The following is a 25,881-nucleotide window of genomic DNA, read 5'->3' on the forward strand; positions in this document are numbered from 1 at the left end:
GTGTCCATCAACCACTAAGTGCTACACAACTGATACAACAGAAGACCTTCTACCACAAGCTTGCAGTTAATTGGATTTTGCTTCAGAAAATAAGCTTCAGTTTCCAATCAGTACTGAATGATGATTGTAAGCAAATGCGTTCCAGCTTTTTCTCACCTTTGCCTACCATCCAAGATCCATTGCTATATACTCTCCACAATGATACCTTATTGCATTGATGATCTGTCAGTCTCACAGTTTAACATTAATTTCCTAGTCTGCTTCTGCCTTCTCAGATTTCCCCCCTTCTCAATTTATTGTCAGCTACCCATAAATGTCCTGCTAATCTGAGTGCAAAACAAACCACACCAAGAAAAATCCTTACTATGCAGTCCTATGCTCAGGAACAAGTTCTACTGAGTACAGCAGAGCTTGTTCCTATGTAATCAGGTATAGAATTGCAGCCTTCTTTCATTCTCAAATTCTAGCAATGTGATGCAGTTTAAAGTACATCTATTTCTTTAGCTTCATCAAAAGTTTACTAAGACAGCATTGGATGGTCTACCAGAAAAGAACAAATATATTTACAGGCATAAGTAACTGCGCTAGGAAAATAGCTGAAAATTGTCTAATTTCTCACTTTGCCTAAAAGAAAGAAAAGATTTCCGTGTAACTTAAATTGCATATTTTTCAGACAATGGGTCCAACAAAAGCATTCCTATGCCTCCTTTGAATGGAAGCTGTTATTTATCTCAGTACACTTAAGAGTCATAATATTGTAGTGCTTTTCCCAGTAATGACTTCGAAAGAAAAGTTTGCAGAGGCAATCTCATACTCTATTTATTCATGTAAAAGGCATTACAGTGCAGACATGAGAAGATTACATTTCTGTAGCTTCAGTCCCCATGGGATTTGGTGGCACATTAGCTGTTCTCCATCATCAAATACTTCAGTGAGCAGAATGAAATCAGGTGTCACTCTGATGTGATTTGGCATTTTCATAAAGGATTTGTTTGTTTTCCTTTCTAAATTGGATTGTGTCACTTTATAGGTTAAACCAGAGTGGTAATAATAACTTCTCACTATACAGCAGATATGAGAAAATTGTGTTTTGTTTCTTTTTCTTTCTTTCTTTTAAAAAACCTTTCTTTTCTCTAGAGCCCAATTGTTTATTTGTTCCTAGGACCTACTGGGTTTAACATTATTGTGTGATACCTACATACATCCTTCAGCTAACAGATGACTGATTCACTATGTTTGGGGAAAGGTGGGGAGACAGGCCTTCATTCTGGAAGAATCCATGAAGTTTATTCAGAAAGAAGTCTCCTTTGCTAGATTAACTCTTTCTTTTTTAAAAATAATTATACGTGGGGAAACCCACACATTATTAAGATTATATTACAATTAGTCTTGCTTCAGTATATGATTGATTTACTTCTTTGTTATTTGGGGGGGTTATAGCTTCCCTTCACCCCAAAGCTTTTGAACTATTCTAATGGGGGGAAAGAGCAAAAGGAAGGAGTGTCAGTGACAGATTGGAATAGGTTTTTGATCTAGTAAATGCAAAGTCTGGCCATTCCCTTAACACTTCTATCCCCATCCCCCACTACAGTCCTGTGGACAGGGGGAAAGTATGCTCCGAGGCTAGCATAATTTGTCTTTCCAGCCATTCCATCACCTTCTGGATTGCTAAGTTGGTTAGAGCATGGTGATGATAACACCAAGGTTGCAGCTTTGATCCCCATATGGGACAGCTGCAGTTGGAGTAGATGAGCCTTGTGGTCCTTTACAACTCTGCAGTACTATGATTCTTCCCTGTTCTGGTCTATGCAAGACTGTCTGGGTTTGGGATTTGGCAGCTTTACTGCCACAGATTTTCCCTTTCCCACCCTCCTGTATTGTTCTGCCCATATCCTAACCAGATATCCATATCCATACCTGATCCCCTTGTTATGTTACATAAACACCATACCTTTTCTTGGAGCCCTCATTCTCAAATTCATTTCTCTACAACTCCTCCTACTTCTCTCTCTCTCTCTTTCTCTCTAAACCTCTTCTAATTGTCACCTGTTGCTATCTCTAACTCCATGTGGGGTATAAACAAATTATTATTATTATTATTATTATTATTATTATTATTCCACCACACTCTGCCATTGCCAACCATTCTTTTGTTACACAGCTTCTTAGAGTGATTTTCATTACTGTTCTTGAAATAAAGGAGATGCTATAAAATATTTACACACACACACATACAATTTTGGTAATGTGAAGCAGTTGAAATGTGATGAATATTTCTTACCTCATTCACAACTTTCACCATAACCAACTGATCAAAACATTCACATCCATGTTTTCTCACTTATCACTTTTCACATGAATAGCAATCCTCCTTTCTTTTGTATGGTTCTGATAAATCATGGTAGACTGAATTTCAGAAAACTTGAGTGTGATATAATTTATACATTTTTTTTAAAAAAAGCATTTTATACTGTTGCTTTTATTGTAGCATGCTCTGCTAGAAAATATTTTTTTCCAGAGGCTTTATTTTTCTTTTCAGAATTGACTAAAGATGCTCACCAATTTACATTTAAATCACATATTGATAAATCCCCTTGAAGAGCAAGTTTGATGTTTGTGACTATCTGCTATCATTTATAATGCAGCACAATTATTAGACACTAAGTTTCACTGCATGCAAAATGGAAACAAGCTGATCAGCATGACAAAAACAATACAGCTATTCAGATATCCTTGTGTCATAACGAGGGCTGGCTGCACTATGTACCAAAGGAATCCAAATTTATTCCAAGGAAGCTCAAAGTATTGTGTTTTAGAATGAATTATGTATATCAAGTACATTTGCATGGTGTTACTCACTTTGCAAATATATTCTTTCTCCATTACAAGTTCAGAAATTTAGAACAGCTGAGCTTCATATTTGTATGTGTTCAAGGATTAGAATGACAGAAGATAAAAAGAGCAGGGGAAATGGATGGCAGGGCATTTGGAGATAAGGTTACATAAAAGGGTTGTAGAAGCAGGGCTGCAAGGAATAGTAATTGTTAGGAAGGAACATGGAGCTGTGCATGACTATTAGTCGCTCTCCAGCCCATAATCAATGGTTCTGAGCCTTCCGATAGGACGTCAATACATTCTCACAGCATTGTTTGTGATGTTGGGGAATGGAGGGAAAGAAATCTGTGTTCTGGGATATAATGTATGAAAATGGGAGGTCACAAAAATGTTAGTCATCATCATCATCATCAAACCTTTTATTGGCATCACGTACAAACACCCAAAACAAATCAATACAGAATTACCACTTCCCCAGTGGCACAAAACATTTGCCAAAAGAAAGGAGGCAGAGCAGTCTATTGTCACAGGAAAAAAATGTTAGTCAATGTCTTAGTAGAAGTTATCGTTTCCTAATGGGCCTAAAACTCAGACAAAATCAACATTAAGCATCTGTTTTTCTGTTCAGCCATGCCAAGCAGCCTTGCACCACGCTGCTGTGTTCAAGAAGCAATGTATGACCTTAAGCCTCTCTGAATCCTGGTGCTATTTCTCAGCAGCAATTTGCATGAAGGAAGTGGTTGAAATAAGTGGTAGCACTTATGCAAATTGTCATTGGGAAATTGTGTTTGCATTCCAGGTCAGACATTATTTTGTATTCTTTTTGGAGTTCAAAACATTCAAACGTAACACTGCAAGTGCTGTAATGTATGCCAGCAGCCGCAAGGGGGAGTTTCTGCTTGTTTGTTTTTTTCCATTTGTCCCTTCTAGAATTCTGGAGGTTCAGTAGAATACGGTTGTTGAGATTGCCCTAAATTAATAATTTTTTTTCTGTTACTGAAAAAGACTCTGTATTCCTGAGTTAAAAATATTACAATATGCCTGGTGCCCATAGTACCGTATGAAACCTTCCCATTGACATTGACCATTATGAACTCATTTTCTAACCTTTTGATTTATTGATATCTGTTGGCCCACACATGGAATGAAGAATTGATAGTAAATGTTTTGGTAGAAAGAAAACTCGCATCAGTTGCGAAAACAAATGCAGGCAGGTAAAACCTAGACATTGGCAAATCTGCCTGCCTGCATTTAGGGCCAAACCTTCACAGATAAATTCCCTGGCATTACTAGAAAGAAAAAGGCATCTTCCCATAAAGGGAAGCCATGAATGTGTTACCTGGCAGCTGCCTCTGCCACCCAGTATTGAAGGTGGCAGTGTGAGGGGTGGGGGCTGCAGACAGTATGGACAACCAAATAAAATCACCTCTTTTTCTGTTCCACTAATGGTAGCCTCTACTAAATCAAAGATCCTTCCATCAGGAGGACACCTTTGCATACAAACCAGTATTTTATGGTGTTTGTCCTTCCTTTATTTAATTTCTTTATTCAGCTGGGGATTAATAAAAAAAACTTTAATGATAGTGAAATGGTAATTAACATGTATTTGGAAAACATAAACTATAAACTTTATATTAATTTCCTAAGATGCATCTCAAATCTGTGTTATTTTGCTTCAGGTTGTTTCTTCAGAGAATAAATCATCACAAAGACAAAGATAATACTTGGTGATATAGCATGGTTTATGAAATTTAATATCCTTGTTGGGCTAAATCCCTTTTCCAGCATAAATTCCAGTATAAGGACGCTTCAATAAAATTCAGCTCCTTAGATTTTTATTGACTTTCAAGTATCATATTGGATTACATTAAATTATGAAATTCAGATCGCTCTAAGGAAAGTAGCATATGGAATTGAACCTTGATTTCCAAGTATGCATTCTAGCTGTTGTTAGTAATTGAATTGGATTGAAGTTGGGATTATAAATGGTCCAGATATATAAGCAGGTTAATTTTGCCATTATATTTGGTGTGAAGATCTCCAACATTTCTTGTCTAGTCTAAGAGTTTAAATCAGGGCATGAAAGAAAAAGAATGAGGGAGAAAGAAAGTGTGAAAGGAGAGAATAGAGAAATTGAAGGTGGGCTGTTACAATACCCCTGTAAAGGATTCGGCCATCCAGAAATTAGACTATATGATCAATTATGAGCATGTTCTGAGTCAGACACAAGTCTCACTGTTCAATTTTCTAGTGTGTGTAGAGTTGACCTCTGTGCATGTTTGGTGGCCTCTATGTCTTATTTCTGTTATTCACCCTACCCCTTTAATGGGAAAAAGAGAGAAATATTTTGTGCTACCAGTAATGTGTCATTTCTTATCTGTAGAAAGCAGCAGAGATATTGTTTAATGATAATATTATTGTGGAAAGTTTTCTCATGTTTCACTGTGTAATTTTGCAACAAGAAAATTTACATTACTAATGCAAGTTAAATATAGGTGTTTGGGTTTATACACAAGGAGCTTAATGGAATTATGACTTGGATAAATCACTCCATTTCACCCTAACTCATATTGTAATTTGAAGCATTTGGTCTGGTGAGCAAAATGAAATAAGCTGTGTCCCTGTAGGCAAAATTCTGTGTAACAAAACCAAGAAAGCAATTATACATCATTATGTGGGCTTGACATTGCTGAGAAATCCCAATACCAAGCTGGTATAGAAATTGAACAGTGGAAGGTGGTAGTCCTCACACCTCATCACACACACCCCAATTTAGACCTGAAGAGATTGTACATTTTGGAATCTCATAGAATAGAGTGGAAAAGTGGCTCAATATGAGGTATCTGCCTTTTTTCAACTGGTATTTAAAACTGGGTCACCCTTTCTGATTTATATTATTATTATTATTATTAATGTTAAAACCTAGACTACTAAACATTAAAATATCTAAGCAGTATACAGTTCAACATAGCACAAAATAAAACATAACATAAAACATGGCATGGAAAAAATCACAATGCAACATCAATGGTACAGAAGTCCAACTTTAGAAGTCAGAAAAGTGCCAGGCACATTTATGTTGCCCCATCAGGTTCTGGCCTGTTGTCACAGAGGATACACTAGATAAGTGTTTAGGATCAGCATATTGGTTAAAGAAGTACGAGCCCACATCGATTTTAAACATCCCAAAGAAAAATACATTTAGAACTCATTTATGGCTCAAAGCCTTCTAGAGTATGGTATAACTCACTTTGTTCTGGGACTGCTCATACTAACATGTCAACTATACCTTACGTGACAACCTTTCAGGTGGGAAGAGATTTGAAAATCTACTGGCACCATGGACAATCTGCCTGAGATTCATGCAAACTACATATTGGATAATTTTTATTTGAGCTGCCTTTGGGAAGGAATGAAACTTCATAGGAAGTGGCACTGTCAAGACAGGCTTTAGACACATACACTGTCAACTGGATTACGTAGCACAGTTGCTCAGTGCAGATGTGGTTGTAGTTATGAATAGTAAACAGTGTTGGGATACTGCCAGGGAGACAAAGGCCATAATGATTCCACGTCGCCTCCGGACGATCCATCGATCTCCCGTAGATACAGTATCAGTCAATTAGCGACACGAGACTCAGAAATAACATGCCACATTCCAAGGCTGGTGCACGCTCTTTCAGCAGAGTTCACACAATGAAAGATGCACTCAGGAGAGCATTATTTACAGCTTTATTCAGCATTGATCAGAACAAAGAAAAAACATGACTGCCTGCTTCGATGTTCAGGCACGGAGAGAGAAAACGAAAGCAATAAACAAAAGAGAAACTTCCTGTGAACAGGAAATACGCAGGCTGTGACACAACAACCTGCTCTCTTTTTAAGGTGGAACGGAAATAGCCTAACAAACAGAACGTATCACAATATATATTCAGTGGTCCTATATTGCTAAACATCCCTCCCCTGTAGAGGTCCCCAAGATGTACAATATTTTAAATGATGTACAATTCCACTGTCTTTTAAACATTATTTTGGGTGGTTCAACAACAGAAGTTTCTGCTTTGTCAAATACTTTAAGAAACAATGCTTGCTTTTTAGCAATATCTTATAATCTGCCATTAAATGAGTGTTAAATAGGTACCAACTCAGCATCCAACTGTTCCTGTAATCCCACTGAACGTCTGGGCATAATACAATTTAGATGCTGTTAAACACATTTCAAGTAATCAGCTCATGAACACTAATCCCAGTTAAATTAACATCCATGTTGTCTGCATTTTTTCTAATTCTATTAATTTGTAGATACTTTGGTGATAGAAACCTGGATGTGAGATGCTGCAGGCATTACATCCAACCAGAGGTAACTAGAGCTGCTGCAAAATCTGGCAAGCAGCCTTAACTCTAGCAAACAGCAGAGGCAGCACCAAAGAGTTGCCCAGAAGAGCCACTGACTCAGTATCAACAAGTGTGTTGTAGCTCCCAATGTTGCAAATCTGCCTCTACACCAGCAGCTATAACCACTATGATAGCCACTACTGTGCTGCTTGCAGAATCATTTGGAGGATTTGTATCCTTTTCAGTTTGATTTCTGATCTGCTTCAGGAATGGAAACAGCTTTTATCACCTTGGCAGACAATTTCATCTTTGCTGGCAATAGTCAGGTGGAGTGCATCGCTGTTGAATCTTACAGAGCTTAAAGTGGTTCTTAATGCCATCAACAATATTTCTGAGCTACCTGGATGAGTTTGTTAATGGATGTAGCATTTTATGTTGGTTCTGATCATGCCTGGCAGGCAGGTCTAAGAAGGTGATATAGGAAAACTAATCTGCAGCCCATGGCCTTTGAATTCTGGAATTCATTAGGAACCCATCTTGCCACTGTGTTGTTCAGCTGTTACATAAAACTGCTTTGTGAAGTGTAGTGGAAACCCTGAACCAGTGTCTGAGATGTAGGCTAACAAGCTGAAGCTTTACCCAGACAAGATGGAAATCCTGTTAGCAGAAAGGATTCCTGACCCAGGACATGTGTGTGACCTGCCCTGAATGGGATTATACTCCTCTCACAATAGCAAATAAGTAGTTTGGAGTGTTTCTGAACTCAGTTTTGTTCCTGAATAGGCAGGTAGAAGTCATAACTAGCAGTACTTTTTCTCAGCTTCAGCTAGTATGTCCCTTCTCATTCCTGAGGAAAGGCTGGTCTTACATACTCTGGTTACTTCCAGTCTAGAGCTCTGAGTAGGGCTGCCTGTGAAAAATGTCCAGAAACTGTAACTGGTACAAAATGCAGAAGCTAGCTTTGACCAGTTTTAAGTCTCTGGCCCCACCCCAAAATTAAATATGGGTTGGATCCAGGTGAGAGGCAAATCGAAATCAATGGTATTGGTTTGAGCGATTCTATCCTAAGCATGACTAATCCTGGAATCATCCCATTGATATTGTCACTGTATTGATATATATATTGCCAAGAGCCTGGGCATCCTATTATTGATGTGGAAAGATGTCAAGTCCTGCAGGGCCCTTGTCTCTGGTGACAGAGCGTTCCACCAGGTTGGAGCCGCAGCCGAAAAAGCCCTGGCTCTAGTTGAGGCCAGCCTAACCTCTCTGTGGCCTGGGACCTTCAAGATGTTTTTATTTGAAGACCGTAAGTTCCTCTGTGGGGCATACCAGAAGAGGCGGTCCCGTAGGTATGAGGGTCCTAGGCCGTATAGGGCTTTGAAGGTTAAAACCAGCACCTTAAACCTGATCCTGTACTCCACCGGGAGCCAGTGCAGCTGGTATAGCACTGGATGAATGTGATCTTGCAGTGAAGACCCCGTAAGGAGTCTCGCTGCGGCATTCTGCACCCGCTGGAGTTTCTGGGGCAGTCTCAAGGGCAGCCCCACAGAGAGCGAGTTACAATAATCCAGTCTGGAGGTGACCGTCGCATGGATCACAGTGGCTAGGTCAGGGCGAGAGAGGTAAGGAGCCAACTGCTTAGCTTGGCGGAGATGAAAAAATGCCGCCTTTGTTATAGCTGCAATCTGCACCTCCATGGAGAGGGAGGTATCGAAGATTACACCCAAACTCTTAACGGATGGTGCTGGCACTAATTGCACCCCCGCAAGAGATGGGAGTTGCCCCCTCAATCCCATATCGTCCCGTCCCAGCCAGAGGACCTCTGTCTTCGAAGGATTTAACTTCAACCGGCTCCCACGTAACCATCCAGCCACAGCTTCCAAGCATCTGATCAGTGTGTCTGGGGCCGAGTCAGGATGGCCATCCATCAACAGATAGAGTTGGGTGTCATCAGCATACTGATGGCAGCCCAGCCCAAAACTCCAGACAAGCTGGGCGAGGGGGTGCATAAAGATGTTAAAAAGCATCGGGGAAAGTATCGCACCCTGGGGCACTCCACACACCAAGGAGTGGCGGGATGAGAATTCCCCCCCAAGCGCCACCCTCTGTCCCCGACCAGAGAGAAACGAGCGCAGCCATTGAAGGACTGTGCCCTGGATCCCCACGTCGGCAAGGCGGTGGTCCAGGAGTTCGTAATCGACCATGTCGAAGGCTGCTGATAGGTCTAGAAGAATCAGCAGCCCCGACCCACCTCGATCCAGCTGCCTGCGGAGATCATCTGTTAGGGCGACCAGAGCCGTCTCGGTCCCATGACCAGCACGGAAGCCGGACTGGAATGGATCCAGAGCCAATGTTTCATCCAGAAACCTACCAAGCTGTTCAGCAACCACTCTCTCAATCACCTTACCCAGGAATGGAAGATTCGAAACCGGGCGGTAATTGGATAGATCTAAGGGATCTAATGATGTTTTCTTTAAAAGCGGGCGCACCACTGCCTCCTTCAGTTCCCCTGGGAATGTCCCGGTGCCAAGGGACAAATTGATGATATCCCCCAGGGGGGCCCGCACCTCGTCTGGACACGCTCTAATCAGCCAGGACGGGCACGGGTCGAGAGGACCAGTGGTGGGCTTTCCAGCTCGGAGGAGTCTGTCCACATCGGCTGGGGATATCCGGTCAAAGTGGTCCAATACTGGACCCGAGGACAGTCGAGGGGCCTCCAGTTCCTTTATTGTATCCAAATTGGCAGGGAGGTCATGGCGGCGCAACAGGACCTTCTCCGCAAAAAAACTCGCAAATGCCTCACAGCTGTGTGTCAAATTGTTATTTAAATTTGGCTGTCCTTCGAGGGATGTTAAAGACCGAATTATACAGTGGTGCCTCGCAAGACGAAATTAATCCGTTCCGTGAGGCTCTTCGTATAGCGGTTTTTTCGTCTTGCGAAGCAAGCCCATTGACAGCTTAGCAGATTAGCGCTATTAGCGGTTTAGCGGCTTTTAGCAGATCAGCTGATAAGTGGCTTATCAGCGGATCAGCTGATAAGCAGTTTAGCGGCTTAGGAAAAGGGGGGGAAAGGGGGGGAAACCCGCAGGAACTCGCAAGACATTTCGTCTTGCGAAGCAAGCCCATAGGGAAATTCGTTTTGTGAAGCACCTCCAAAACGGAAAACCCTTTCGTCTAGCGGGGTTTCCGTCTTGCGGGGCACCACTGTACTAAATAATTGCGCTGGGTGAGAGCTAGCGGATGCAATGGAGGCCGAGAAGTAGGACTTCTTAGCGGCCTTCACTGCCATCTCATAGGTTTTCATAAAAACCCTATAAGATGTTCTTGAAGCTCCGTCACGGGCACCCCACCATACTCGCTCTAGCCATCTGAGGTCCCGCTTCATTTTCCGGAGCTCCTCGGTAAACCAGGGAGCCTGGTTTCTGCGGGGTCACAGAGGGCGCTTAGGTGCGATCTCATTGATGGCTGCCAGGAACTGGGTATTCCAGCCCTCAACAAGCTCAGTCAATGAGTCGCCAGGGGGAGAAAGGTCCCGCAAGGCTTGACGGAATCTATCAGGGTCCATCAGCCTCTGCAGGCGAGCCCAAATCGGCTTGCCACCTAAGCAGGGTGGGGGTGGAACGTCAATCCTGGCTTTCAGAGTGTAGTGATCAGACCATGGCACCTTCATCGAAGGAAACGTGATCACATCTATACCGATGCCAAAGATCAAATCCAGCGTGTGGCCTGCTTGATGTGTGGGGTCCAAAACAAACTGGGAGAGCCCTAGTGTCGTCATGGAAGACACCAGGTCCAGAGCCTGTGAGGAGGGAGTGGCATCAGCATGGATGTTGAAGTCCCCCAATACCAATAGGTTAGGGAACTCCAAGGCCCAGCCGGCCACCGCCTCCAGCAGGCCTGACAGGGTGGCTGCTGGTGCGCTAGGTGGCCGGTACACCAGACAGACAGCCAAGCTCATCTCAGAGCCCCACACTAGGCCAACACATTCAATGCCAGGGATCGATGGCGATGGTAGAGCCCTGAAAGAACAATCTTCCCGGATTAATAAGGCCACCCCTCCCCCCCGGCCCACAGTCCGCAACTGGTGGAGGACGGAGAAACCCGGGGGCGCCATCTCTCGTAAGGTAACAGTATCCCCTTCGCGCACCCAGGTCTCCGTCACACAAGCCAGGTCGACCCCCTGCGAGATGAAGAAGTCTCACAGGGTGGCGGTTTTGTTGCCTAAAGACCTGGCATTGCACAACACCAGTGACGGAGGTGAGTAATCCTTGCTCACCCTACCCTCGTCTCTCAGGATGGGGCACAGATTGGAAGTTGTACGAGCATATCCGTATCTTGATCCCCTTCGCCTGTGATATCTGCCCCCACCACCATACCTCCCTCGCCCCTCCACAGTAGGAATCCCAAGCCTCATACTCGCCTCCATTTACAAAATATAAAAGCAAACAAACAAAAAACAATTACACCAAAACAAAACCAATCCCCACCACACTCAACAACCATCCCACCCCAACCCAAAATAAAACAAAACAAAATAAAAATATATGGATAAAAGCCACCGTTTATGGTGGTACAACAAAGTAAAAAGTAAAAACACTTTTAAAACACTTTAAAATATAAAAAAACATTTTAAACATTTCCTGCAGCAGCACCAGTGTCCTTAAAATTGTGGCGGTGGTGAGTGTGGGCCCGGCCCCCTGGCCTGGTGGAGAATGGGCTTGCAGGGGGAAAAGCCGTCCCCACAAACTCACAGCAAAGCGGCAGCAGCAATGTCCCGAGGCCTCCTTGGAGCCTTATATGCTGAGGTGGAGTATGGGGCCCACCCCCAGGCCCAAGGTGGAGAATGGGCTTGCAGGGGGAGCGGTCCTCCCCACAAAATCACGTCAGATATCAGCAGTCAGCTCCGATGATGAGAGACTGACAGGTAAAAAGCAAAAACTTCATAGGATTAATATATTGTTTCCTTCTTGTGAATCTGATGAGTTTTCAGATAGTGCCCCCTTCTTGAATGAATGATAATAGGACAGATTATCCTGCTAGCCTGATCTGTAACTGCAGTGTCAACTTAAAATCAGTTTTTTTTTCCTTTCCTTTCCTTTTATATGTCTCACATGTATGACAGCTGTTAAATACTAATTACTGCCTGTGGTATTAAATTACAAATATTTACAAATATAATATAATGTTGCCTGACACCTCATTATAGATTATTTGCTCCAGCAGGATGTGACAGAAATCAACAGGAAACTACCATTTGTTTGGAATATGTTGCCTAAAAGAAGGCTGGGTATGATGGGAGGGACCAGCAGCATCTTTTTCTCTCTCTACCCAAATAATTCAAATCACATAATAAATAAGAGAAGATTCTTTCATATACTGCCTTTATGTTTTTAACCCACCTACTCTGCCCCCTAAAATGGCAGCTTGCCAGTAAGAATTAAGAGCAGTCAGCAAACCACATATTCCCCTCTGATTCCATAGGAGAGGGAACTTTTGCGGATGGATCATGTACCTCATCCACATGTCCCATCAGGTTTTTTTTCTGCAGATGGGCCTGGTGTCAGTTCTGTGGAGATGCTGGAGATGTCTAAGGTAGCTCTGGAGTTAGGGTCCTCGTACTGACATCTTCATGTGCTTTTAACTTAGCAAACCAAAAAACAAGCAAAACCCCCCACAAAAACCCCAAGTGAGCCAATCGTAACCGGATTAAGAGGAGGTTTTATTTTATTTTATCTTATTGGAAAAATCGATTAACTGCTAGAGAAAAATATCTTCCACAGGAAATGTAAAGAGACCTGCCAAGATGCTTGAAAAAAGTGGGGGAGGGGGATTTCAAACTTGGATTCTTTTCTTTTCCTTGGAAAAATAGATCATGTTCAATTTCAAACTAAATTGCTAGGTCTGTGGGCTCTCTTTTTCTAACCATTTCTTTTGTTCGGATTTTCTTTTTAAAGAACACTCAAAGCAGCTAAGAAAAAAAATCACACAATACAACTTGTGAAAAAAGAAACAAATAGATCAAAAGCACATTTCATAACCTTGGCACGATGGCAGAGAACCAGTAGTCAGGGTATTGGCTTTGAGACCCTGTAGGAGGGAGGCAGTGTGTCAGCGACTCTCATTCTATTGTATCTCCTATTCTAGCTCAATGGCTGAGTATAGATGATAAATTAGTAGTTCATTTAGGAGGTGATCATGCCAGTACAGTATTGTGTGAACTTTCCTTCCTTTACTAGTTAATACATATGGGAAGGGCAAGTAGAGTTTAACATAGATTATGAGCTCACCATACTTGCATGCAAATGATGTAGCCATTTGAATCCTCCGGCATTCTATCTAAGTCCAGTATCCTAACCTCAACAAATTAGCCTAGCTTAAGGTGTGGGAGTGTTGACAAGACATTCATGTTTGTCAGAGTTAATATCAAGGTTTATGACCAAGGGCCAATTTGCCACAAGGGTACCTGGCAGCGGGTGAGCCTTTACCCTAAAGCATCCATTTTGTGCAGTGCAACTCTCCACTACCAACCACCACCATGAAGACTGATATGTTCCATAATGCCTGCCAACACTTCATACAACCAAAAACGTCCCTTCTTCTATCTGAGTGAAACTGTCATTTGTGTAGGAGGGGTGGGATAGAGTGTGATTTCAGGTTAGCTTGGAAATTATATGTGCCAGTTCCAATGTTTTTGAAAAACGGCTTGTCTTATTTTTGGCCAATTCTAATCCAAGATTCCCTGTTCACTTGGGTCACCTCGTGGGCAGTGTTTGCTGCCTGGAGCAGCTGTGAGTCCTGGCCTAGGCCATCTTCTTCCATCATAGCTGAAGGGGGGGGTGCCCAGTGACTCTCCTTTTGGTTGCGCTGGTCTGGCGGGAAGGCCAATCAGGAGAGTGGTGGAGGGGCTAGACCAGGTCTGCCTCCAAAGTATTTAAGAGGGTGACCCTTGGAAAGACGCCTTCTTGGAAGACCGACATAGGATTTACCACCCGTTTACTAGACTCTAAGTGGCTTTTTCAAATGTAAGTGGGCACGCCAACATATGACCTTGTTATGGTTTATACCAGACTTCCTCAGCCTCGGCCCTCCAGATGTTTTGAGTCTACAATTCCCATCATCTCTGACCACTGGTCCTGCTAGCTAGGGATCATGGGAGTTGTAGGCCAAAAACATCTGGAGGGCCGAGGTTGAGGAAGCCTGGTTTATACAGTTGCTGGGTTGGGGGAAGGGGAGGATTTCCCCCCTGCAAATAAGTTGCTCTTTCTGCAGGTTTTTGCCTACCTCATAAGCACTGTCACAACTTTGGCGAATAAGGCAATGATTTGGATCCTTAGTTTAATGGGTGCCCCATTAAAGGAGTCCAGGAGGGGTATCACTGTCTGGGAGCCCACAAGGGGGGTTATGGGCCATAGCATCTCTCCCAATGGTGACCTTCAGGATGAAAGCACCTGGTACATGTCAGGGGTGACTCTCAGCTCAGGGTTGACCCTATCCAGCAGCAGGTGGGCTGCTTGACACACACCCAATGTCTTGGTGAAGACCTACTTAGATATGCAATCAATAAAAAGTTGTGGCCTATTTCAACCTTATACAAATATCCTGTGGTTTTTTCTATGGTTCACCATTCCCCGTCACTGGGATGTGGTCAGCATGCACCTGGGCAGCAAACACTCCCCTCACACTCTACTTGTTTCCTGAGCTCTTCTTTGATTACTTGACCATTGGCTTATGGCAGGACTTGCCAAACTTTTTGGACTAATGGGCACATTTCAAATTTTGAGAGCTTTCTGAATTGCCAGTTACATATTGGCTGCCATGGAATGGGTGTGGCATAACACAAAATAGAAAGAGACAACTGCCTCCAACAACCTTATTTTTCTCATGGGAAGTCTGCTGTAGAACAGTGCAACTCCATAACTTGAAACATGTGCAAAGTGAAGTAGGCACAGCCTGCTTGCCATTTGTTCAATTTCTCACGTTTTGCCTCCTTAGTTACTCAGCACCCTTGCTGAATGTCTAGGCTGCCATGGCCCAATTGCAGCCTTTTCTGTCTCTTAATTGGTGGCTTTGATGTTTGTAGTGCACTGTATTTCTAAACAGAAGTTGGTTTTTATACTTTGAAATCCTTTCATTTAAAATATGCTAAAATATGTATACTGTTTTATTGCATTGTTTAGTGATTTACTGCCACTAAATGAACGTTTACAAACAAGGGTGGAATATTGATTACCAATAGAAGAATGCACCTTTGCGTATTCACGAAGATAGAGCATTTGGTGTCAGCAGATTAGATATTTGGATGAAACCCAAACACAAGCTGCAGTTTTATTGTGCTCCCTATGTTGTGTTTGATTTTGCTGTATAACACTTTTTAGACAAAAAAGGAAACAAGGAATGTACTGACAAAGCCTTGTTTATGTAGGTTGCCCCATTGTAACCAAGGAAGCTCTTTACATAAAAGACAGCTGATACCCAAAGAGAAGTAAGGAATGGAATGAGAAGGAGCTAATATTTATTCTAAGAGTGGCTGTGCACAGTACTTTAAACCCCATGCTGATGTTCTAATTCAGTCTTGGCCAACCTGGTGCCTTCACATGGTTTGTACTACATCCCCAACTAGTACATCAGATTGGTGAAGACTGGTCTAATTGTATAAGTGTGAATGGGGGTCATGATTGTTCCTCACAGTCTTGGCATGCCCACATAGTGTTTGTGTATGTGCAAGTCTGAATATTTTGTACCACAATTGTGTTATATTGTGTGTTCATTCATGAGTGTCTGTGTCAATTATGCAATCTCCTGTTCCACTCTCTGCTTATGTATGTACCTGGTATTAAAAGGCTTTGTTTTTCTTGAGTAATCCTTCTTCAGAAGACTGAGCACGGTTAAGTAATTAGATTCAGTATTGTTACTGATAATGTTACTTTTATTATTTTCCAAGGAATAGTAAGACAAAGCTAAACTATTAGTATAAATGAAGCATAATTGTGCTGCAAAATATGTTGTGTGTATTAAATTCAAACAACCTACATGAAAATTTAAACTAACTGATTTTCTTCTGTCTTTCTCTTTCTCCTTCCCTTTTTGAATACAACCACATCACCTGGATTTACTCTCCCTAATGAAACAAAACATACCTTCTGCATCGGGATATATTCTGATATGCTTAAACAGGTAAGTCAACAGAGTGTTTATGCTCCTGTTGTTGTTACCCTGTCATTGCAATGTTGTGGTTTTTTTATTTTAAAAAATCATAATGTTATAAAAAGATTTATTCCCTGCACGTAATGGGATGAATCCAGATAGACTCTGCAATCCTATGGTCCCTGGGAAAGTGTACCAGAAAGAGCATAATAGGAAGCATTGGGAGGTTTGACCTTAGGGCTTTAACATTGAATGCTTTCACCCTGCTACAGAAAACCTCTGCTGCCCTTTCCCTACTTATAGCAAAGCTACAGCTGGAACATTGGGCTGGAACGTTTGAACAGCAGCTCTATAAGCAGATTGGGAGCCATCACATTCCCAGTTTTCTGCTGTGCCCAAAGCAGGGATGAATCTACACCAGACCTGCAGAGGGCAGAGTGAATTTTCCTCATATTGGTTGTCATTAAAAGCAAGAAAGCAGACTAAGGAAAAAGGACAGAACAACAGAATAGCATTGCTCCATCTTTGCTTCTATTTCACTGGCATAAGCCCTGCAGGGCATAGGATATGGTGGTGAAGCTACCTTCAGTTTTTTATACATTAGGATTGAAGCCTAAGAAACCAGTGGCCAAATGAGACATGTCTCAAGTCCAATTTTTGGTTCTAACTTCTTTTTCTGATAGTGAACCATTTCTGTTAAACTTTTTTTTGGTGGGGGTACAAGTTTGCTTTTCTTTTATCTAAAAAAAAAAAAGTGGGATTGTTTATTTTTAAGAGTATTTGTCACAGTTTCCCCACTTCACAATGCCCTTTCTCTGTCTTTTCCTTCTTGAGCTTTCTGGTAAAGAAGGTAATTGCAATAGATAAAGGTTGTATATTAACTGCCTTTCCAATGGTTTCCTTTTATTTTGTGAGAGATCTTTAAATAAAATTTTGTCACTACTGGAAGTATTCAGGGATTGATACAAGAACCCAACACCTATGCATTCATGGATCTCATGGGCTGGTCTGTAAGAGAACTGCCTTAACAGCAGCACACAGAACTGGTCTGAATTAGTATTGGTCCCTCTACATTTAACTATGTTATTTTGCAGACCTTTCTCACATTAATTTTTATATATAATTTTGTTTTGGGTATTTCTTTTGAACCTTGTAGGCAAAAAATCTTATACCTGATTCTCTTACTTTTGTAACAGTTGACATAAGACTCTGTAATACAAGTGGACTGTAATAGAATATTCAGAGTACGTGGTATGAACTAAAAGTCAGCTTAGTTTTCTGTAGCCAACAGAAATCATTAAATAAATCTCCCATAAGACTAGCTTCCTATGGGTAAATTTGAAAAGGAAGGCAATTTCTTAAAATCCCTTTTTAGGATTTAAACCTTTAATTCTTGATTATTTAGCACCCAATGAAGCAAACAAATATACTTCCAGGATTAATCCAGTACAAATACACTAGTTTGTTTTCCCTGGAACATCTAAAGCCAAAGCTTGGCATTCTTGTTTTGCCTCCTGAGCCAAGTTAATGAGGCCTAAATGGAACTTGTTTGGAGATTTCTTTTATTCTTAAATTGTTATTTCAGTATTAATGGTATTGAAGGCAAATAAGTTGGCAATTAAAAAACTGTATGCTCAACATCAAAAAAACTAAGATCATGGCCACTGGTCCCATCACCTCCTGGCAAATAGAAGGGGAAGAAATGGAGGCAGTGAGAGATTTTACTTTCTTGGGTTCCATGATCACTGCAGATGGTGACAGCAGTCACGAAATTAAAAGACGCCTGCTTCTTGGGAGAAAAGCAATGACAAACCTAGACAGCATCTTAAAAAGTAGAGACATCACCTTGCCAACAAAGGTCCATATAGTATAAGCTATGGTTTTCCCAGTAGTGATGTATGGAAGTGAGAGCTGGACCATAAAGAAGGCTGATCGCTGAAGAATTGATGCTTTTGAATTATGGTGCTGGAGGAGACTCTTGAGAGTCCCATGGATTGCAAGAAGATCAAACGTATCCATTCTTAAGGAAATCAGCCCTGAGTGCTCACTGGAAGGACAGATCATGAAGCTGAGGCTCCAATACTTTGGCCACCTCATGAGAAGAGAAGACTCCCTGGAAAAGACCCTGATATTGGGAAAGATGGAGGGCACAAGGAGAAGGGGATGACAGAGGATGAGATGGTTGGACAGTGTTCTTGAAGCTACCAACATGAGTTTGACCAAACTGTGGGAGGCAGTGGAAGACAGGAGTGCCTGGCGTGCTCTGGTCCATGGGGTCATGAAGAGTCGGACACGACTAAACAACTAAACAATGCATTAAACCTCTTTGTCTTCAACGTGTCACAGGGTTGTTGTTTTGGAATCAGGGAGTATTTTGAAAGTACCAATAATGAATTTATCTAGGCAAAGTTAAATTTTGCAATGTAAATCCCACACTTCTGAAGCTCGCTGAAAAATAAGAAAGATCTATGAGTCTGTCACACATTTTCTTCATCAAATCTCTTGGAGAAATGTTCTTTTCTTTTTTTTAAAAAAGATACTTTGTCTTTGCAGTACCTTCCCATCTCTGGTTGCCTGTCTCATTTAATGACATAAGAATCTATATTGCACTTTAAATGAGAAACACAATTTTAGAAGTGCTGTATTGTGGAATTCATCTGACAGAAGAGCGTTTGATAAAGTAGGCAGGATAAGGCATGCAATCTCTTCTCAATATACTGCTACACTCTAAAACAACATTTGATTCCTTTGGATGCAGTGATGTCTGCTGGACTTGGTTGAAATGCATGTTCAGTTAAGAAGTGTTTTGGGTGGCTTTGAGTAAATTAGTTTCAGACTAACCTGATTCTTGTTGAACTTCTGGTACTACTAACGACTTTTATTCCAGCTGACATTTTAATGAAAGCTTGATTTATAGTTATAACTGTTTTTTTTAATGTTTTGTTACTTTTGCACCACTTAAAGGCAATTGTAGGTTAAGTGGCATATAAATTGTTTAAATAAACAAGATAGTGAAGTGTAGAGTCTTGGTAAGACTTGGTCTATTTGAATCTCTTGGAATTCATCACAACCTGCTGCCTAAAAAGGCATAACATGATGTGCGTACAAGGATATAAAAAATATAAAAAGAAAGCAAACATTTATTTTTTTTGCAATGTACGGTATTTGCTTCACGGTTGTTGCAGTTGTCTTGTGTCAAATGCTGTTTTGAAACTGGCACCATCCCTGTGCCTGCTTGCTTGCAACTTTCTCAGTCTGTATATCTGTATGTAAGAAAACATTACATATAGAACCTTGCAGTGTTCTCACACCAACATCTATAGGAAAATGACCCTATACTATAAATCTATTCTTGAATTAATATGTTCCCTTGGGTTTATTAGTTTTGTCTATGTTTCTTACTCTTTCAAATATTAGTAGCTTATTATCCTTAAGTATTATACTTTCCTTCTCATGTAGCATGCTTCTGACTGACAACTAATTTCAGCTGAGTTGAAACACCATTGTTGTTTGTTTTGACTTTCCTTATTTTAGAAAAGCACCTTGTGTTTTGATGTACTTTAGACTCTCACACAAGCCTTTGGATTTTATCTGTTGCTTTGTTCAAGTTCTGGACACCTATAAGTATGCAAAAGCTTCCAAGTGCTCTGCCCCACCTTGCCCAGCACCATACAATCTTATAGCCATCCATGGGACAGAGCTCAGGAGGCCTTCTGGAGTTGGTATCAAAACAGTTTTGCCTTTGTCTAATTCACCTCTGGGAAGCTCCCAGATCCAATTAAATTACAGCTTCGTCAGAATCCCTCTCTGTACTCTCTGTAAGCCCCTGCCTTCATTGCTAGTCACTATATTCATGTTGCTTGGCCTTAAAAGTGAATATATAAAGATACTCTGAGTAAGATGGGAAAGCCAACTTCTGCCAACATCTGCACACTACTATGCTTCCCCAGTCACTCGTTATGTTTTAAGTATTGTGCATATTGTAAAAGAAAGCACTGAATAAGCCAGAGGAATCTAGGAAAGCTGATTTGGCTATTGAAAACAAAACAAAAGCAGAATAACCCTCTAGCACGTAAGTAATGATCATGTCAATGTGGCAGCTCCCTTTGTTTCTGTTTGGGAATAGGTGTACTGTTGAAAATACTAACTCTGGTAGATAGCAATGTCACCAGGGGCTTGTTTACTTTAATGAGCTTTGACCATGGGTTCTTATAATTTGATGACAGCCTTCTAGCATAAGAAATGGTTGTTTAAAGCTATATGGAATATTTAGCTAAACATTAACAACCTTCTCTTAGGAGAGCATTTCTAAGAGTAAGAATAGCTGAACAGTGGCTTAGCAGTCTACCCCCCTTTCTTCTGAGGCTTTTATATGAACATTTGGTAGGCATCTGGGAGATACACGCCTTAGCTGGGGGTGTACGTATAACGACAGAGTTGAATTGTACCTCAAAGGGCACCTTGTCCATTTCCTCTGCCAATGCAGGAAATCTGCTGTTACAGCACCCATTCTAGGTAGCCATCCAGTCTCTGCTTAAAAACCTATGCCACCTCTGAGGGAGTCTGTTTTGTGGCCAGACACTTCACACCACCATGAAATTCTTTGTAATGTTGGGTCAAAATTCCCTTTCTTGTACTTTGAACCTATTGGTTTGGGTCATAGCATCTGCACTGACAGAAAATAAATGTGTTCTATCATCTTTAAATGTTAAAATATCCTATTTTCTTCAGGCTACACATAACTCCTGTCACCCTGTGAGGCATCGTGAACTAAATGAACCACTGAGCCATTTAGCATTTTCCACACTCCCATTTACTCAGAGTGCTCCCACTGCTGATTTTGGGAGCAGTGTACACAGGACATTATCTATAATGCATACCTCTCTTGTGTCTATCCTATATCTAGCTACCCATTGTTCCTTATGAAATGCGGCATTTTAATGTGTTTTCCCTAAAACCAGATTCCATCCAAATTGACAAAAAAGGCATGGCCTAGCTGCATTTTAAGCCAGTATGTGTACACAGCCTTTTGGTCCTAAAATCTCACACTTCTTTATGCCAAATCTGCATCCTTTTCATTCTTCACTTTTAAGAGAATAGAAACTACTTGGAAGTCAGCCAAATCCTAAGAAAGACGTATCCCCCTGTCTGTTCTTAATGGGACATAGACATAACTTTTCTTCCAACTCATTACAAGAAAGAGACAAGCTAGATATATGATCAGAATAGATGCCAACAGCACTTTAAGGTTTCATTATCCCTAATTGTGTTTAAACCTAGATATCTGCAGCCAAAGTTAGTTAGCTAAAGTTGATAAGTGAAATTCAGCTCACCATGAACACATCCCTTCTTTGTATTCTGTGGCATACAGTTTCCCAACCTTTGAAGCACATTTGCCTCTCTTTGTGGTCCACCATTTGTTGCTGCAGTACAATTTGCATCCCTCCCTAATCATTGGCTATCATGTCTGGGGCTGATAGGAGGAGGAGTCCAACAACATCACAGGTTCACCAATTGTGCCCTATGTGAGGTCACCCCCTCCTAAATGTTGCTATTAGCATATTTGTGGGGATAATATAGGTGCCTGTACCACACTTGTATATTATTGCAAGTAGGGTGTGTTTCAGATCTGGAATATGGCACACTGAGAAAGGGTTAAACACTCCCCCAGTATTACTGCTAGGATTTGAAATAGAGTCCCTGGAACAGCTTTAAATTAATACTACAACAAACCCCTCATGATGAAACTCCTATGCCATTTTTTGGGTAACCTACAAAAAATGTTAATGATTAGCTTGGTTCCCTGCCCCATATCCCAAAGCTGTGGATTTAGTTGGGGTTTCTCAGTTCTTTCACTTGCAAGGATTTTGGCTGCCACGTTAAATGATTATATTTCCTACACTCTCCAAAATATTCCCCAAACTTGCCATTGAAGCTCTAGGGAGTGTGAAAATCATCAGCATAATCCAGAGATTGGGAACCTGTGGCCCTCCAGATGCTGTTTGATTGTAACTGTCATCAGGTCCAGCCAGCATGGACAATGGTCAGCGATGATGTAAGCAATTGTCCAACAGCATCTGTGGTACAGTGAAAGTCCCCCCCCCCAGTGAGTAAGGAGTCTAATTTGCATTGCCTCAACTTTGTAGCCACCTGCTCTTCTTCCACACAGTTCTCAAAACTGAAGAACTTCATTTCTGATACTACATACTGTTTGACTTCATTGGCACATGTGTCTTAGGTAAAGTGAAGTCTGGCCTTATGTAATATGTTGTCGTCATTTTCCATGGTTTCTTATCTGTTTGCTAGACATTCATATTACAGCAGTGAAGTGCACAGCAGATCATCTGTTTGCTTTCTTAACACTTGAGATTGTAATAATAGTGTCGGGGGGGGTCTCTTTAATGTGGGGGGGAGAAGAATGAATATGGACTCTATTAATAATTTTAGCAGGATGAACTACTGATAGAATAATGAATGAAGCAGTTCTGAATTAATTGATTTGAAAGCTGGTGATAGGGAAAGAAATATTGCTTAATTAATACTGCTGCTGAAAATATATTTGTATGTTTTTGTGGAGGGAGAGGGGGATGTAGAAAATTAATTATGATTGATTACTAATACATAATCTCATAGTCTTATGAAGCATCACAAATATTAAATGATAGCAGAGAATCCATTTTATTCTTATTGCTTTTTAACAACTGTGGCTCATGAATAGTTATTATGCAGTTCGAAACCCTGAAACACATTCTAAATCAGAGCTGATTCAATAAACAACCTTGCCCTATTCTTATGCTACACACACATATGCATTCTACTTTGCTCAGCATTGATCAACCAAATCAAACTCATTTGAGAAGACGTGTGGCCAATGCCACCAGCGGCTTGAAAGACCTCTTGTTCTTTTCCTTCCTGCCTGGTCTATCTAGTGGTTGTCCAGGTATGTGACTAGTGAACTGCATTTGAGTATGATGGTCAGAAATTGTTCAGACCTAAGTTAGTTGGTTTTTCTAAATACAATTTTTGTATTGATTTTCAATGAATTATAAACACAACGCCCTTCAGCAATTATGCATTTAGCACCAGAACATCCCAGCTGATATTAATTTCCTTTAGATATATATGTCCAAGATGGACTACATTTTTGTACAGAAGGTACTGGGTGCAGTGGTAAATTCTGAAGTTAAGGAGCTCACCATGACAGCCCCATAATATCGCCAAAGAGAAATCATATTACACTCTCAATGAGAATCCACCTCTATCTCCCTCTCCCCCTACCCTACCTTACCTATCCGAAAGAGCATAATGCATAGCATAATACCATTTTATTAGGATCATCTGACAGAATTGTGAACTGACAAAAGGTGCTGTAATGATTGTTATGTTAGCTGGGGAAACAGTTTCCTTTGGCTGGGGAAACCTGGGTTCACCTTCTTAATCATCATAAAGAGTCACTCAGTGACTCTAGCCTACCTGACATACGATAAACAATGTTCAAAACCAGACCTATGCCAACCACCCCCACAAGTTTACAATGACCTACTAATATCTCTCTGGCAGGTCAGTAGACTGCACCACCAACAGAAAGAAGCCTAAAAGTTTAGCATGTCCTTTGGCTTTCACATTAACCTGAGAATAAAAATCTTTTGTAGCTGATAAATATGTTTACAATTTGAGGTTTGAAACCCTGCAGACAGTCACCATGAAACACATTAAGTGTGGCAAGGTAGGTGGAAGAACTGGCACACTCGTGCACATTTCCCCCTCTTCCTACATTTTCTCACTTAGAATGCAGGCATAGATTCCTCTATCTCTATAATTAATTAACTAAGGTCCTAAGGAAGGTTACAACAATTTAAATTCAGCATTAAAAACAATGTAAAACAACAATATATTTCTGTGTATCGTTTTAATATCCTTCTTTTTTGACGCAGCTCAGCAGACCAACACCAGCCTAATCCCTGGTAGCCTAGGAAGAAAAAAGGTTCCATTAAAGAGCTAGGTCCCCCATACTGTTATATGTGATCTAGAATGACTTATTCCCTGAACTTGGGCAAATAGGTTTAAGACCTGAATGAAAGGGCAGCTTTCACCTCTTTCAACTCGCTCTCTCTTACTTGGTGGTTTGATTGGGTGGATTGGGTCCAGTCCGCAGCAGTTCCTTTTCCAGAGGAACAGCACACAGGAACAAACCAATATGCTGCACTGGAGAGACAGACAAACAGAATATAAGATTTGTCTATTCCACACCATGGGGCCATTCCTCCTTGCCATGATGTCTGGGTTACAGAGCCCTTCCTAGCTGGATGTACATGCTAATTTCTAGGCTCTTCTGTGGGGCAGAGTACGAGAAGAGAGATTTCTGGTTACTATTTAATCATTTCTCCTCTTCTCACAACCTCCTCCTCCCTCCCTCCCTCTGTCTGTCAGGTACATAGTGTGGACATATGATTACAATTAGGTGGGTGACCATGCCTAACTATGGCTAGCTTCTTTAGTATTTCTGAGCTTTATTGTCACTGAAACCTATTCATAACAAGGAATACTTTACTTGCCTATATGCTCAATGTTTGACATGCAATGTTGAATTTATGAGGTACTGGTAAGTGTATTCTACTGCTCTCCCCAGTCTTGTTTTAAGTAATGTCATGGACAACTAAGAGGGAAATCAGTTAAGCCTTACTTTCTGTAAGCACTATTCAGCACAGACATAATTAAGGATCCGTCAAATATATATAGTTCCACCTTAAGTTCTTTTAAGATTCAAGAGCATCAAATCTAAGCCTGATTGTGCTTTGTGTTTTACTTTTTCTGGGAAATCAAATGGCACAGATTTCTTTGTATGCAACACTATTCATTGCATTAAGTCACTTTTATTTTGTATTCAGCTTAAGTGATGCATGACGTTGTGAAAGTGCATCATTATCAAGCTAGAAAATGCAATTATTCTGGAATGGGTTTCTAATGGGTGCTTATTTTGCCAAGAAAGTATGTGAAAAAAATAGTATTAAGTAAATGTCATTCCTCTGGGGGAGAAACATGGTTTTGAAATAAAACTGGATTTTTGCCTGTGTTGTGGTGGTTCTGCACAATCCTATTTTTCACATGATGGCTACAAATGTAGCTTTCAGATTTCTATCAAATATTTGCTCTGGCTATGATAGCTATTTTATACATGCAGGCAGCTCCTTTTAATTGGATGCACTAAGCTTACCATGTTGCAGTCCGCAATAGGCATGTATAGACTAAAATGTGTGTGTGCATGAAGATTTGTGTATACCGTAAGGGAATATATAGGACGTAAGTTGAAAGAAGAACACTGCCAACAGCATCTGAAACATCTAAGGTCAAGGAGAGAGTTTTGCTATAATTTCCCCCTCAAAAGGATTTTATTACTGTGTTATTATGTATTATTTTCACTTATTCTGAACATGTCTTGGACGCTTGTTGTCAGGCAGAAAGGCAGGATATTTTGAATAAATAAACAAGGCCTGAATAATGCTATAAAAGGTTACTGTGGGTTTTTTTTAAACCATCTGGGGCACATTACAATATATTTTTCCAATA

General features: G+C 41.0%; 1 protein-coding gene and 1 long non-coding RNA gene across 5 annotated transcripts in view; one reads left to right on the forward strand and one right to left on the reverse strand.

Annotated features, from left to right (window-relative positions):
• NCAM2 (neural cell adhesion molecule 2) overlaps positions 1–25,881 on the forward strand; it is a 215,440-nt gene that overhangs the window by 44,581 nt on the left and 144,978 nt on the right. The gene's annotated exons all lie outside the window — the stretch shown is intronic.
• LOC309340055 lies at positions 12,574–22,408 on the reverse strand. 2 transcript variants are annotated; one of them, XR_014155776.1, is made up of 3 exons: positions 22,242–22,408; positions 15,148–15,262; positions 12,574–12,811 (listed from the first exon to the last, which is right to left on the reverse strand). It is a non-coding gene; the product is annotated as an uncharacterized lncRNA (long non-coding RNA). The 2 variants fall into 2 exon arrangements; XR_014155777.1 differs by lacking the exon at positions 22,242–22,408 and adding an exon at positions 21,648–21,890.

This window comes from Podarcis erhardii, assembly GCF_964252035.2.
Source record: "Podarcis erhardii genome assembly, chromosome: 4".
NCBI lineage: Eukaryota > Metazoa > Chordata > Lepidosauria > Squamata > Lacertidae > Podarcis > Podarcis erhardii.